This window comes from Cibotium barometz, chromosome 45, assembly GCF_041138505.1.
Source record: "Cibotium barometz isolate CiBa-2024 chromosome 45, ASM4113850v1, whole genome shotgun sequence".
NCBI classification, from domain to species: domain Eukaryota; kingdom Viridiplantae; phylum Streptophyta; class Polypodiopsida; order Cyatheales; family Cibotiaceae; genus Cibotium; species Cibotium barometz.
The window spans coordinates 1,376,758-1,393,531 of NC_141090.1; the positions used below are offsets into that span (position 1 = coordinate 1,376,758).

The 16,774-nt window shown below is 40.1% G+C and overlaps 1 long non-coding RNA gene across 1 annotated transcript; it reads right to left on the reverse strand.

The window, feature by feature from the left end:
• Positions 1-8,245: 8,245 nt before the first annotated feature.
• LOC147612311 (uncharacterized) lies at positions 8,246-8,929 on the reverse strand. The gene is made up of 3 exons (XR_015263556.1): positions 8,754-8,929; positions 8,589-8,658; positions 8,246-8,485 (listed from the first exon to the last, which is right to left on the reverse strand). It is a non-coding gene; the product is annotated as an uncharacterized LOC147612311 (long non-coding RNA).
• Positions 8,930-16,774: the final 7,845 nt, after the last annotated feature.

Sequence of the window (16,774 nt, forward strand, 5' to 3'; positions counted from 1 at the left end):
TTTGGCCTCAAGCATAGCTTAATCTTGGGTTAAGGAAAAGCTTTATGAAAAGCTTGATTTGGATTGAGAATGGGTCATGAGTATGACCATTTCTTGAGTGAGAGAGAGAATTTACATAAGAATCATTAGAATTTAAACATAAATGAAAATTAACTTCAATAGCATTTATTAAATTATGTAACTCTTCACTACTATTCAAACTTCAATAGCATTTAAAAAAAAACCATACCAATTAAACTTCTCAAGCTTGAGAGGGGTTGAGAAGAGAGAAACATTGAGAAATTATAGAAAGATGAATATTCACTAATTACCTTACAACTTGCTTGATTCTTTGTTCACGGTAGAGGCCCCCAACCAATCAATTGGTTAAGTATGTTGATGGAGCCACTAATGGGGATTGAAGAAAGAGGGGAGCTCCAAAAACTAGTGAATTATTAAATGAATTCACAGTTCTTGGCTTAGGTGGAGTAGAGTAACGATGCATAAACACTATATATTTTTCAACAAGCGTGAGGCTTCTATTTATAGGAAAAATTGAGCTCCTAACCAAACAAACTGATTCTAGAATTTTCTAAATCAGTTTGGTCAATATTTGACCGTTTTTAGGTCAGTTAAGCTAACTTTTTGGAACTAGACTTGAATGAGGAGAGAGGAGAGATGAAATATCTCAATTTTTATGAGTTTAAAACTCATTCAAGCATGTGAAATATGCACCTCCTTTAAAGAACTCCCCTTCCTTACATATGTCATATTTTTAATATTGCTCATAATTTTTTACTAATAAACCTTGTACATTTTCAACTCTTCATCTTATGTGAAATATGCACCTCCTTTAAAGAACTCCTCTTCCTTACATATGTCATACTTTTAATATTGCTCATAATTTTTTACTAATAAACCTTGTACATTTTCAACTCTTCATCTTATGTGAAATATGCACCTCCTTTAAAGAATTCCCCTTCCTTACATATGTCATATTTTTAATATTGCTCATAGTTTTTTACTAATAATCCTTGTACATTTTCAACTCTTCACCTCATGTGAGCATTTACTCATTTTTGGGTATTTTCTTTTTACAAGTTGGATTTATCTCCTTCCTACACATGGATTGATGCTATTGGTCCATAGGAACCTTAATTGGACCATAGTCTAAAGATTTCTGAAAATCTAGACCCTTAGGCTAAGGTTCTTTATACCTATTTTCAATTAATTCCAATTGCACATTGGAAAATTCTTTTTGAATTTCTGTTTCAGGGGAACTCATCTGAATTAGAAGAGATATTTTTCTATCCAAAAATATTCAAAATCTGAATATTCTCTCTCTAGAATATTTTTCTCTCTCTAGGCTAAAATAGATGGAAACAAGGTCTTTATATTTCTGAAGAGGGATTGATTACAGGGAAAGATACTAGACATCAAAAAGGGGGTGGGGGAGGAATCTTACATTCCTAGTGGCACATGGGAATTTCACTCGGTTACACATACCATGCTACTTTTGAGTACTCCCAAGTACTAATGACACATGGGAATTTTACTCAGTTACACATACCATACTACTCCTGAGTACCATAGTACACATATCATACTACTCCCAAGTACTCCCGAGTACCACAAAGGGTTATACCTGTCTAAGTATTTACCACAAGGGTACCACCCTTCCAAATATTTACCACTTCTTTAAGTAGTGGACAAGCTGCGAGAGAAACTCCACAAATTAGTTGCTCGGTCAGTTGGAGTGAACACCCTGCCCTTCACAGCTTCGGTAGAAAAGGGCATCGCAGGTTGAGTTGCAATCTTTGATCGTTGTGCAGATAGCAACCTACATGCCCCTTGCATGCATGTGTGCATGGTGTTTTGGACATGGGTTTATTAAATTTTTTAAAAAATAAGGGAAAATGTGAGTTTTGACTTTTTAAAAAAATAAGGAAAAACATGAGAAGAAGGGATTTTCTCCTCCATATATATATACACATCATAATTTATAGAAAATTAAAGAGCGGACAATTTAAAATTGAGCATAATTATACAAGAAGAGATTGCAAAAATTGGCCAAAAGATTTCCAATTTAAAATTATAAGACTCTTCCAATTTTTAATTATGAGAGTTGTACAAAATATGGAAGATCGCATTCCATGATGGAGGTTTAATCTGATCACTTTCTTCATCCATTTAACTTTGTCTATGTTTTTGTTGTCTTGATTTGTCTTTCTAGTTCTTTTTGTCATTTCCAGGTTACTAGCGGTAATGGTCGTATGAGGGTTTCTACTCTCTATTGCGCAATGGAGGCATCGTGGGTTTATAACCTATATTGGCCATTCTAGGTTTATTACTGCAAGATGGATTTTTGTAAGTGATTAGTTAACTTAAAGATCTCTTAATGAGATTAGTAAAAGGCACTAGCTCTTTTTTTTTTTTGGAAAGAAGCTTGAAGTTATATTAAAGAAAAGGCCGATCTTATAGTATGACTATACTTATTACAAAACCAAGCTTTTTGACTTTGAGAAGCTTTTTGACTTTGAGAAGCGTAACTCAGCACTAAGCCTAGATTTAGAGTGCAGCCTGCAGCTCAATGAGGTCCATAATGTATTGGGACAGTTCTTCATCCCGGGTCACTGTGCAGCCATGACTTCCCTCTTTTTAAGCACCAACTCATCTTCTATTTCTCTTATGACCTCAAAAGTGTCTTCTTCCACGTCATCCATTTATCAACTAGAAGTTCACTTAGCTCTTCTATCTTGGCCAACAGCAATTTAGTGGTGTCCTTTAGAGCACTTCGAATCTGCATTATCAAGTAATTTTTCAGTCCATTTGCTTCCCCTAGTAACATCTCCTTCCATGTGAGCTCTTGAGGGTGAGTGGGAGAAATACATTTTTTCAAAAATGAGAGCACTAGTTTGATTTTCTGACAGTGCATAAACGGATGGGGAATAGTTTCTCTCTCTTTGTTGCAGTTGTGACATAGCCAATTGCCTATCCCGAATAGAGCTGCTCTATCATTGGTCCATAATGCATGGTGTAGTACAAGCCACATAAGATATGACATTTTAGTAGAGACATGTTTAGATCATATGTTCATGAACCTATAATTCCGTTGATGCCTGTTCCAGCTGATGATCCATCTTTAGTTTAGAGTACAAATGTGGGTCGCAATTTCTGAAGTATAGGGTCAGAGCTGGTAGATTCTTCCACCTGTTACATTCTTAGACAGAGAAGAGGGAGGAATCCATATGAAGAAGTAGGGCCCAGTACTCTGAGGGGTTCATCAAACTTCTTATCATCCATTTATTGGCCATTATGTCCACCAATTCAACTAAATCCAGGATACCTAAACCGTCGTTGTTCTTTGGTAGGGTACAATACTTCCATGCTACCTTTGGGATGCTGAATGTATATGTATCCCCTCCCCAGAGAAAATTTTGACAGAGTGCCTCGAGCGGTTTGATTTTTGCTTTGGATGGTCTCCAGCAAGAGAGGAAGAAGATAGTGGTAGGAATTAGAATGTGCTTCAAGACCACAACTCTACCTGCCAGGCTGGATTGCATGCCTTTCCACCTGGCAAATTTCCTTTTAATTTTCTCCATAACCCACAACCGCCTTTGATGCATGCTGACCCCAAATCCCATCGGAATACTAAGAAGTTTCAATATTGTTCCTTCCTGTATAATTTGACATCCTTGATCAATCAGCCATTGTGGTGGGTCCCTCAAAAGGGTTTTGATACCACTTTTGGAATGGTTAATGACTGAACCAGAAGTAAGGCAGAAAATCTTAAGGAATTTCTAGAAGATTTCAATTGACAGCGGGCCATTGTGAATTACGTTGTTCATATCATTTGCAAATTGTTGTAGACAAAGTTGCTTGGAACTCCCAAGAATGTTGATCCCTCTTAATCTTTGGTCCTGCATTTCTTTGTCGGACGAGCCATCCCAAGGCATCTGCAGCTAAGGCAAATAGAAGAGGGGCAAGAGGACATCCTTGCCGGATAGACCTCTTTAATGAGAATGGGAATCCCACTCGAGTCATAAGCCTTGTTAAAGTCTATCTTGGAAAAAATGAAATTCTGGTTTGTGTTCTGAGCATGTTCAATTCCTTCCCCAAAGTGCAATGATAGCATCCAAAATATATCTACCCTTAACAAATCCTTTTTGCTCGTTTCTGATCCACAAGTTGAGATTGTCAGACAACCGAATTGCAAGGGCTTTGGCAAAGACTTTATAGGAAGATGAAAGCATAGTTATCGGCCTCCAATTATTGATAAGTTCTTTAATACCTCTTTTATGTATGAGCTTAATGACTCCTTCATTGACTTGTCTTGGTAGAGCCCCAAAGGCTAGAGATTCTCTCCATATCATAAGAAGATATGGTGAGAGAATTTTTTTGAAGCTTTTGTAGAATTCATTGGAGAGTCCATCAAGACCAGGGATTTTGCCATTTTTAAGTGAATCAATGGAATTTTCAATTTCCCCTACACTGAGATCGTTTTCTAATATGGCAGCCAAAGATGGAGGGACTGTTTCCTTCCTACACATGGCAATTGTTGCACAAGCTCCCTGTTTCTCTAGGGATCTAAGAGGATGGGAGCTAAATATCTCAGAATAATAGGAATGAACAATAGACAGGTTTTCTACATTGGATTAAGCAAGTCTACCATTTTTATCTCGTAGCCTCAGAATCAGGTCTTTGTCCTTCTTTTTCTTTAGGCAATTGAATGTTTCCTTATTAGGTCTATCCCCTTTTCTTGCCCACCGAAGGAACAATTGTAGTTTGCTGAATTCTATATCTTCTTCCTTTTTCAGAGCTGCTTTTAGCTCCAGATACTTTGATTGACAAGCCAAGTTTCCCTAATTAACTTCGTTCTCAACCCTTTCTAGTTCCTAAAGAGCTTCTTTCTTCCTAGCTACTCTATACTTGTCTCTTTGAATTTTGGAGTCTTTGAGCATCTGTTGAGTCTGCCGAATGGCTTGGGACCAAGCTCTAGCAGGGGCCTATTGAGAAAGAAAAACCGCATGAAAAATCTTTTGAATTCCTTCTTGAATAAAAGGAAGGTTAAACAGAGAAGGGTTCGCATGAAACCACCCTGCCTTAGGTTGGGGATCTACTTTGTGAAGGGAGATGAGAATAGGCTTATGATCTGAGATGTGGGTGGAATCTAAAACTCTAATGTGAGTATTACTATATTCTTTGCTGGCAATACTCCCACTAATGTAACATCTATCTAGCCTTGCTTTCCTCAGGAAAGGAGTCAGATCTCCCATTGGACCATGTAAATTCTGTAGTTGAGGCAAAATCAATCAGGTCATGAAAACCTTTACAAGTGAGCTAGTCCTTGCGCTCTGTCCCCTTCAAAGTGAGCCCCAATCCAAACAACATGTCCTGTTTGTTTTCAACCATATTGAAGTCTCCTACAAGAATAATAGGCGAATGTAATTGGGAAGAGATTGCCACAAAGCAGGCATAGTGTTAGGAGGGCCTGAAGCATACATTGAGACCATGTACCACTTGATGTCTGTGACCATTTTCACAACCACCCATCTAGTCAGGTCAACCAGGGAACCCTTGATGCAACTCTACCACTCCTTGTGGATTCCTAAAGCAATGCCTCCACTACCAGGGTTATGTTCAGAACAGAACCAGATTAAATCCTGAGATATTTTCTCTAGATTGGACTTAAGAAGCAGTCCAGAAGCTTTTACTTCTTGGAGACCAACGTAATCTACATACATTTTCTCTCTAAAGAGGCAGTTTTTTTTAACTTGGATGCTTTGAGGGGGTTTGTAATCCCCTTAACATTGAAGGAGAGAATAGATTTAAACATTATTTTCTTTGGGTTTTTGGAATGTGGCTTCCTCTCACTACCGCCTTTTTCTCTTCAATAAAACAGTGGAGTCTACACTCGTTGGAGATTCTCCTTTTGGAGGAGGAAAATTCTTGAGGAGGTAATTCTGAGTTGAGGGGGGGATTTTGCCACTTCGTATGGGGCGAGAATCTTCCTGAATAGGTATTGGGGAACCAGATGTTCCAGGCCCCACTATGTCCTTGTTAACAAGGCTTGGAAGCTTCTCTTCTTCTGCAGTCCATTAAGAAAACGCACTAGCTCTTGTTGGCCTATTGCTACACAAATGGATTGTGTATTGTTACACAAATGGAGTATGTAAGCCATTAATGGACTAAATAAACTCAGACTAGTTTTGCACAGCCATTAGTGGATTTAAATAGGACTAGTTCTGCATCCACACGTTGCACAGTCTGCCTCACCCTTCCCTTACACTGCCACAACACTTGCCCCATCTGTGCACAGTCTACCCACCCTTACACTTCTGCCATATGGTTAGAGAGAGGAGATATAGTTACACTTGTCACCCTTACAGTTCTGCCATGTGGTTAAAGAGAGGAGATAGTTACACTCATCACGTGGCTAGAGAGAGGAGACACTTAAGTTGATCTCATTAGTTCAAGTTTCAGATACATTTTTTTATTGATAAGTTTAAGTTGATCTCATTAGTTTAAGTTCAGACATTTTTTAATTGATAAGTTTAAGTTGATCTCAAGTTTAAGTTTCAGATACATTTTTTTAATTGATAGTTCTACACTTCTGCCTTAAATATAAATATGCAACATCTGTATACATCAAGGCATAATTCACATTTTCTCAAGGTGTAACACATTTTCTTGTTTTTTTAACAATTGGATGGTTATATGATTTTTTTGCCTCATTTTACATGTGCCTTAAATATAAATATGCAAGGACTGCATATATCAAGGCATAATTCACATTTTCTCAAGGTGCAACACATTTTCTTGTAAAAAAAAACAATTTGATGGTTATATGTTTTTTTCTCTCATTTTACATGCCTTTTTTTTTTGTTTTACCTGACTTTACATTACTTCTTTTTGTTTTACTAGCACTTTGCAGTCTTTTTGTTTTACTAGCATTTTCTAGGTTTGTTTAAATTGCTCGAATTTTTTTTCCTCATTTTACATTGCTACTTTTTTTTTGTTTTACTAGCACTTTACACGTGGTTTGTTTACATTGCTCGAATTTTTTTCCCGCTTCTTTTTTTTACTAGCACTTTACACGTGGTTTGTTTACATTGCTCGATTTTTTCCCATAGCTTTTTTGTTTTGTTTTACCGACACTTTACTACGTGTGGTTTGTTTGCATTTGTGAGGCGTGGGACTCTTGGGATTTCTATCCAGCCTCACATGGTGCTCTCGAGGTATGCTTGGACGTGGAACTCTTGGGATTTCTATCCAGCCTCACATGGTACTCACATTGCATACCTCGAGAGACCATGTGAGGCTGGATAGAAATCCCAAGAGTCCCATGAGGCGTGGAACTCTTGGGATTTCTATCCAGCCTCACATGGTACTCTCGAGGTATGCTTGGACGTCTGAGTATGTGAGGCGTGGGACTCTTGGGATTTCTATCCACCCTCACATGGTGCTCTCGAGGTATGCTTGGACGTAGAAACTGTATTTGTGACCTGTTTGTAAATGACTGTTTTATGTCAAGAATGCTAGGGAAGCATTTTGACCGTCTTGTGATTAAGGTTGTGGAGACCTAACTGATAAAGTTGCAACTGCTGTGACACGGAGAGTCAATGGAGGACGTCTCGCGTAGCAAGGTCGGCCGAGGTCTTGACCAGCCTCGGTTCGATTTAAATGGTGAGCTTCCGGTACGATGGATGAGGAACCAAGGAAGCGGCCTATGAGTGAAGCGCTAGGTGACCTGCGAAGGATAATAGAGGATGCTGACCATACAGTGCTCGTCCAAGCATACCTCGAGAGCACCATGTGAGGGTGGATAGAAATCCCAAGAGTCCCACGCCTCACACAGAGTCCAAGCATACCTCGAAAGCACCATGTGAGGGTGGATAGAAATCCCAAAAGTCCCATGCCTCACAGAATTGCTTATTTCTTTGTTTTTTGTTTTACTAACGGCTTGTCAATTTTTACGAGCAGATATTAGTGCTTTTTAACATATTCTCAACGAACTTAATTAGTTCAATGAACTTAATCAGTTTTTTAACTAATAGGGGCTACAATGAGTAAAAAAAGAATTTGTAATTAATTAAAAAATCAATTCATTAGTTGGAGGAAAGGTATTAAATAGTTGCAACCGAACTATTGTGAAAAATAAAAAACCAATTAATTAGTTGAAGCTGCCAATGTTTTTATTAACCTTATTAGTTTTTATTAAGCTCCCGAGCGTTACAGTGACGACGCTCAGGGAAAACCTGGAGAAATATCGATATATATACATATATTAATTAAATTAACTTATTACATGAGCGATTAGAAAACCGCGTGCTTTGATATGTACTAATTAAATGAGCGTTTAGAAAACCGGGTGCTTTGTCCTGCAAATACGGCTATAATCTGCTGCCAGTTGCAATGGCGGAATTAGCAGCCGAGGATGCAAGAGGGGTCGCAGCAGCAGCAGCAGCATTCATCCACCAGGCAGCAGCAGCACAAGGCAGCCAAACTGCAATTAAACAAATAGAGCAGCAAAGATTCATCACATGCTATCATTATAGATTGCATTAAACATATTTAAGCAAATCTGTTAAGGTTCAAGTCATACTTACCATCCTCTGAGAAAGCCACCGCTTCTGCGAGGGCGGGGCTGGTAGCTTTGCGGGGGAGGATAATAATACCCTGATCAACGTTAACCAAAGCAAATATAAGGGTGCAGGATGGTACGCAAAATTCCAACGGATTAATACCCAAATGGAGGGAATTATTATTAATACCTTGCTGCTGCTGTGGGTAGCCATAGGCGTGCTGAGGGTGGTGGTTGTGATGGCGCTTCGTCCCAACCATAGTGGATCAAATGAGACTTACGGTCCAAACCAAGAGTTTGAGAATGTGATGACAAATTCCAATCCACAGAAAAAAGAAGTGTTCTCTACAGAGAGACGCCTGATCTGCGGGAGCGCTGCTGCATGTGTGCGCTTTTATCGACTTCCAAAGAAACCGCCTCTCCTAGTCCTCACCGCGTCTGCAAGCGCGTCTCTAGACACGTGGTGGTCGCGTCTATATGTCTCTAGACACGTGGAGCTCGCGTCTATATGGATTTGCCACGTATCGATATTTTCTTTTTCTTGCTTTTCATTGGCCCACTCAAAACAATGGCCACACGTATGTCTCTCTCTCCTCTCTCTCTCTACCACCCTCCCATATTTTCTACTCTTCATAAATTTTATCAATAAAATATTACTAGTGGGGACCTATGTGCTTGCACTACTACCACATGCTAAAATGAGATGGCCACTGAGAGAGTGACACGTGGGTGAATGCTGTGACAAGGGAAAGAATAGTGAGAATAATAGTGTAGAGATAATCTAAATGTTTTCCATATATAAATGTCCCCCACTGAATGCCATCAAGGTCTCCCATCTTAGCACACTTATAGAAACTTCATGGAGAATGAGCGGAAAGCCCCATCCATACTCTCTCTCTCTCTCTCTCTCTCTCTCTCACACACACACACACACACACACACACACACACACACACACACATTTTCTATTCTTCTTAAACACACATTAAAATATTATAAACACTTATCTAAAGGGTTTCTTTATATCATTGTCCTCATCTCACGAACTAGATGCCATGAAAATCTCCAAAGAGTCCACAACAAGTTTTTACGCTTATTAGTTTTTTGTGTACAAAGCTGGAATTGATCAAATCTTTAGGGCATCTTATGGGGTTTCAAGGAGACACGAAGAATAGAAATTCCCACTAGAGTATGGAGGCATGAGCACCCCTTTTGTGTAGAAAAGGATAGAATGGTGAGGGACTATAGGTGTATGAACCTTTTGTGAAGATGGGAATGACTAGAATGGTGAAAGAAGCTATATAGGAGGAGGCTTGCCAAAAGAACACAAAAGTTAGAATGTTCAATTGTAGGGTAAAAAGACTACTACAAAAGCCATGCATAGCGGTGCTTTATGAAACACCACAAAGAGTGCTATAAGCACCACGAGAACGACACTTATAGCATCACTTATAGTGTCGTTTGTAAGGGAAAGAAATCGGAGAGCATAAAAGGGTGTGTAATGCAATGAAAAAAACCCACTATAACTATTAAAAAATTATCAAATATTAAAATGTCTATAAAACAAAATAGAAATTGACCAAATTATTGTAAGTCGACAGTATGTTTCTTTAATTGGTAGCTTCATCAATCCCATCTTGTAAACAAATCCATACATGGTATATAAAACGAAATAGAAATTGACCAAAATATTGTAAGTCGATAGTATGTTGCATCTTTAATTGGAAGCTTCATCAATCCCATCTTGCCCAACAAATCCATACATGGTCTATCTCCAAGTCTAACACTTCAGTATCTCCTATATCAATATTGTTGAGAGGTAGCGATTGCGGTTGTGCAATGCTACATTGATATGGGTGATGGGTGAGTTATGGAACACCTCCATTAAGATGGGGTGTTGAGAGATGTAATTGCGTTGTTGTGTGTATGTGGGAAAGCACCCTAGAGGTGCAAGATATTGTGGCAAGATAAGAATGCCACATGTAATATTGAATGGTGTGTGAGTGTTGACCAAAAGAGTGGAAAAGGGAGTGCCACATGGATGATGATGTGTAAAGTGGGATAAGGCTAGATAGCCTATATCATTGTATGGTTCAGTGTGAATGCCATAGTGCAATAGAATTGAGTGTTGAGTGTGCAATCTCTCTCTCTCTCTTATGGAGTTCTTAGTGTGGTTTAATCCACCCTAATTATGTTGCTTAATCTATGTCTATCACCATGATGAATCCCATTTTAGGATTGTTTAACATGGTATTAGAGCTTGGGTGGACTCTTGGTCATGGTGAATATTTATGTATAGATTTATTGATTATGAGTTCTTTGATTAAGCATTATTTTCAGTTTATTATGAAAAAAATTAGCACACTCATTGTCATTAGTATTGCATTTGGAGAGAGATTATGCCCATGGAGATTTGGAGCTGCCATTCTCAAGTTTGAGAGGAGATTTGCAATAAGGAGGTTGCATAGAAGCTGTCCAAGAGAGTTGCAAATGGGAGTTTTGCAACAAGGAAAGCCTGCTCATCATCAAAGAAGCTGAAAATGGAGATTTCAGCAAGTATGAAGACTATGGAGTCTTCGGTGTCATCAAGGAAGTTGCCAAGAAAAGATTTGTGAAGGTATTTTGGATGTTGCCTCATTAATTTTTGGTTTGAGCATGGAAGAATGCTCAATTTAAAGAAGGGTTGCTGATTTATGGGATGAGTGAATCCCATGGCTCTTGCATTTGACAAAGAGCATAAGTAGGTGCAAGCTTATCCAAGCAAGGGATAAGTGGTTATGAGCTGAGCATGGAGCTCATCTCTTGAGCACACCAAAAGAAAGGGGTAGTGCTGCAAATTTGCTCATGCAGGATGAGAAACCTAGTGTGGAAGATATTGATGGCTTTTATGATGGTATGCACCTTTGGTTTCAAGAGAAACTGTGTTGAGAAGAACCCTTGATGAAGGTTTAGCATGCAAAGAGGAGAAGCATGGAAATTTTGAGCTCAATGAGAAGCTTACTATAGCCATAACGTAGCACGGAGTGCATTGCAAGTGATCAGATCGTAGCACGGAGTGCATTGCAAGAAGCGAGCACTCTAAAAACTTGGGTCTAGTTGGTGGGGAGTGTAGGAGAAGCTACAACCACACGTTCGGCTCATAGCAGATCTCAGCAAACACATCATTCTGATGTTATACTACACTAGCAGTGAAAACAGCTCGCTGTATGCGGGTGACAACTGGCAAAGCTGGCCGCTGTGTTGATTGAAGGTGCACTAATGGTGCACGAGCGCACGCCACATCACTCGCCACAGGAATTGGCCACTCAACGCCATCATCCATCGGTTCCAGCTAAGAAGATAACGTTGAGCTATTTCAAAAGATATATATATATATATATATATATATATATATATATATATATAAAAGCTAAGGTTTAATAAACATTACCTTCTATAAGAGGCTGTTCATGCAGGTAAATGAGCTCTAGATTAACATGTGATTTCAAATCCACACTAATGGGCAAAATATTGGTCTACCAATGTGAAGTCGTGGATAACTTCCATGTGCGGGTCCCTTGCTCGGTTGCGACTAAAATGGAGATAAAAATTATAATTTGATATGCATCCATATACTTAGGGGTAACCGTACCCGAGCTTGAAGCTCAAAACGAGATATGTATTTTTTGTTATCACCCATTGGTATAAGGGTTTCCTTGCCCAAGCTCACCGAGAAGCTCGAAATGGTTGTTGTAATGTGTGCATGAGCGATGCATGTGTAAGGTGCATGCGCATGGGTTGGTTCCCACCCGAACTTCTACGGTCAAATTGGACTCAGTGGTTCTGCTCTGTGAGCGAGTCGGGTCAAAATGGACTAGGTGTCTAAGATGGTAGACATGCGCTCACATGTTTGGTTGATGAACACTCCAATGTATCATTTAGGGGGAGTGTTGAGAGGTGGCGATTGTTGCGGTTGTGCAATGCTACATTGCTATGGTGATGGGTGAGTTATGGAACACCTCCATTAAGAGGAGGTGTTGAGAGATGTAATCGTGCTATTGTGTATATGTGGGAAAGCACCCTAGAGGTGCAAGATATTGTGGCAAGATAAGAATGCCACATGTAATATTGAATGGTGTGTGAGTGTTGACCAAAAGAGTGAAAAAGGGAGTGCTAGATGGATGATGATGTGTAAAGTGGGATAAGGCTAGAAAGCCTATAGCATTGTATGGTTCATTGTTGTGAATACCATAGTGCAATAGAATTGAGTATTGAGTATGCAATCTCTCTCTCTCTTATGGAGTTCTTAGTGTGGTTTAATCCACCCTAATTATGTTGCTTAATCTTTGTCTATCACCATGATGAATCCCATTTTAGGATTGTTTAACATGGTATCAGAGCTTGGGTGGACTCTTGGTCATGGTGGTGAATATTTATGTATAGATTTCTTGGTTACGAGTTCCTTGATTAAGCATTATTTTCAGTTTATTATGAAAAACAATAGCACACTCATTGTCATTAGTATTGCATTTGGAGAGAGATTATGCCGTGTTAGCGGATAATTGGGGACAATATCTCCAAAGTGTCATGTGGTGTATTCCGCAACCTCATGACGTCGCCCAATTAGAAATCGAAGAGAAGCCGAAACTAAGTCGTACTGCAAGAAGGCGGCAAAACCAAGAGTTGGCTCAGCAACAAAAGGAAGCGGAATTGAAAGAAAAAAGCCTAGCACAACAAGAACCAGTAGACTTACACCCCGCACCCGAGCATTTCAAATCATTTACCACAAGGGAACGTAAAGTGGTCTACACAAAAGCCCAACGAACGCCTACCAATGGGAGTAGCGGTGTCTACGATGGCCCTGCCAGTAGTTAAGGAGATAGACTTAGCAGATCCGGGTGAGGAGTCTAAACCAGTTTTTATTGCTCAAGACCTCACCAAGGCGGAAGAAGCTGCACTTACGAAGCTTCTTAAAGAATTCAAGGACATATTTGCTTGGACATATCATGATATGAAGGGTGTTCCACCCTCGGTGGTGCAACACACGATTCCAATGATTAGCACTGCTAAACCAGTCCAGCAACGTCCCTACCCAATGAATCCTAAGTACGCAAAGATTGTACAAGAGGAAATTGAAAAGCTTGTAAAATGTGGATTCATATACCCTATTGAGCACTCAGAATGGGTTTCTCCGATAGTCATCGTACCAAAGAAGAATGGGAAACTCAGAGTGTGCGTTGATCTCAAAAAGGTTAATGCAGCCACCAGAAGGGATCATTACCCCTTGCCATATTTGGAACATGTGCTTGAAAGAGTGGCAGGCAAAGAGGCATATAGCTTTTTAGATGGGTACTCGGGTTACAATCAGATCACAATTGCAGTCGAGGACCAAGCTAAAACAACATTTATCACGGAGTTTGGAGTGTTTGCCTTTCGCGTCATGGCTTTTGTCTTGACCAATGCACCTGCAACATTCCAACGATTGATAAACACGACCTTTAAGGAATATCTAAGGGACTTCTGTGAAGCTTTCTTAGATGATCTTTGTGTTCATTCCTCTTGGGATGAGCACTTGATGTGTTTACGAAAAATATTTGAAAGGTGTAGATTATATCGCATCTCCTTGAATCCTTTCAAATGCCAATTCTGGGTTAAACACGGAGTTATCTTAGGGCATATAGTGTCCAAAAATGGGATTTCCACGGACGAGAGTAAAATCAAGGTCATTCTGGAATTGCCACCACCCACCAACTACAAGGGAGTCCAACGGTTTATGGGCCACGTTGGTTATTATCGAAGGTTTATTCTCTTCTTCGTCGAGATAGCTCGACCATTGTATAAGCTTGTCATCGAGTTTATTTGGACCGAAGAATGTGACCGTGCCTATGAGCTATTAAAGAAGGCCTTGGCGAGTGCTCCAATCTTGAGAATGCCTAACTGGGATTTACTCTTCCATGTGCATATTGATGCATCAGACTTTGCTATTGGGTGTGTGTTAACTCAACCTGGAGAACACAAGCTAGACTACCCCATTAGCTTTGCCAGTCGCCAGTTGAACGATGCTGAGATGAACTACACCACTACGGAGCGAGAAGGGTTGGCAATGATATATGCAGTAAGGAAATTTCGTTATTACCTCCTTGCCACCAAGTTTGTTTTCTATGTGGATCATCAAGCATTGTTGTATATGGTAAACAAACCATGCTCCACAGGAAGAATCACACGATGGCTATTGATTCTTCTTGAGTTTGATTTCACTGTTGTTGTGAGACCTGGCAAAAAACATGTTATGGCTGATCATTTGTCTCGCATACCTAATGGTGAGGCTCCTACGGGGGTTGATGATGACTTACCGGACACTTCCCTGTTCATGGTGGAGACAATGCCTGAATGGAGTGAGAAGATTGTTAACTTTTTGGTTAATGGCTTTCCACCCAAGGAGCTTCGTATAAAGATCTAGCTCGAAAGCTGATCAAAGAATGCAAACCCTATTGCCTGATAGCCGGGACTCTTTATAAAAGAGGAAAGGATGACGTTCTTAGGCGTTGTGCCTGAGAGGATGAGTATCTATACATTTTGCAAGAGGCACATATGGGCGTAGCCGGTGGTCACTTCTCAGGAGACTTAACTGCGCGAAAGATCTTACAATCAGGGTATTGGTGGTGGCCCACTATGTTCCAAGATGCATCACTCTTTGTGAAGGGTTGCGATGAATGCCAACGATACAAGAAACCCCAACAGAAAGATCAGATGCCCCTACATCCAATCAAAGTAAACCAACCATTTGAAAAGTGGGGTTTAGACTTTGTAGGTCCAATTAGCCCAGCGGCCCGAAACACACAATCTCGCTATATTATTGTGGCCACTGACTATATGACCAAATGGGCTGAAGCGAAGGCGACACGTAAGGCAGATGCAAGGACAACAACCAAGTTCCTCTTTGAAAATATAATCACGCGCTTCGGTTGTCCTTTTGAACTTGTGAGTGACAATGGTACGCATTTTATAAATGAAGTGATTAAGGAGCTCACAACAAATTTCATGATATCCCATCATAAATCTACTCCTTACTATCCGCAAGCGAATGGCCAAGCTGAGAGTACCAACAAGACCTTAATCTCTGTTTTGACAAAGACAGTTGAAGCTCATTGCACGGATTGGGATCTAAAGCTTACGACAGCTTTACGGGCCTATCGTACTGTGTACAAAGTGGCTATTAATTGCACACCATTCAAAATGGTATATGGCCAAGAAGCAGTCATGCCGTGGGAATTTGTCATTCCTAGTCTTCGTGTTGCTACTCAAGAGGGTTGGGATGGTAATCCCTCAGCAGAGCATCTGTATATCCTTGAGCGGCTAAATGAAGAAAGACAATTGGCTATGTACAATGCCCTTGTGGAGAAGGATAGAAGGAAAAAATGGTTTGATCGCCACCTAAAGGACAAGGACAAGGACATCAAGGTTGGGGATAAAGTCCTGATGTATGGAGTGCGAAACGAAAAGAAGAAGCTCAAATATGTTGGAAAGGGACCGTATAGAGTATGTGAAATTACCCTGCAAGGTACCATCAGAGTGGAGACTCTCGATGGAGTTGAAACCATTGGATTCCTTAATGGGAGTAAATTCAAAAGATATTATGACCCCCTGAGCCAAGAGGAGTTACATGCAATCCATCAAAAGAAGGCAGATAAAGAACAAGCTGAGCTTAAAAAGATACAAGCGAGAGTCGAAGCCAAAGAACGTCAACAGCGTGCTAGGCGACAATGAGAAGCCAACTTGGGAATTACGCATGTATTTTTCAAGGAAGCAGAGGAGGATGCACTGGAATCTGACCCGCCTCTAAGATACCCAATTGAGTTACAGAGTCCTTACGGAGAGGTGCTATATAATGCATTATTGGATACAGGAGCACAACACAATTTGCTATCATATGGCGTGTGGTGTCAACTTGGAAAACCACCTTTATCCAAGAGTGCTATCCAAGTTCAAGGTATCAACAAGAAGAAAATCCCTGTCTCAGGAATTCTGCACACTCCGATTGCCTATGATAAGGGGACCGTAATTCAAAGCTTTTTGGTTATGCCTGCTGGTACTATGGAAGGCACTGTAAACTTAGGGCGCAAATGGATGATGGCCACCAAGTGCAATATCGATTGGGCAACTAGACGAGTCACAACGCAAGAACCAACACTAGGTCTGATCGCTCAAAATCCGGCTCCTAAGCCATCAACC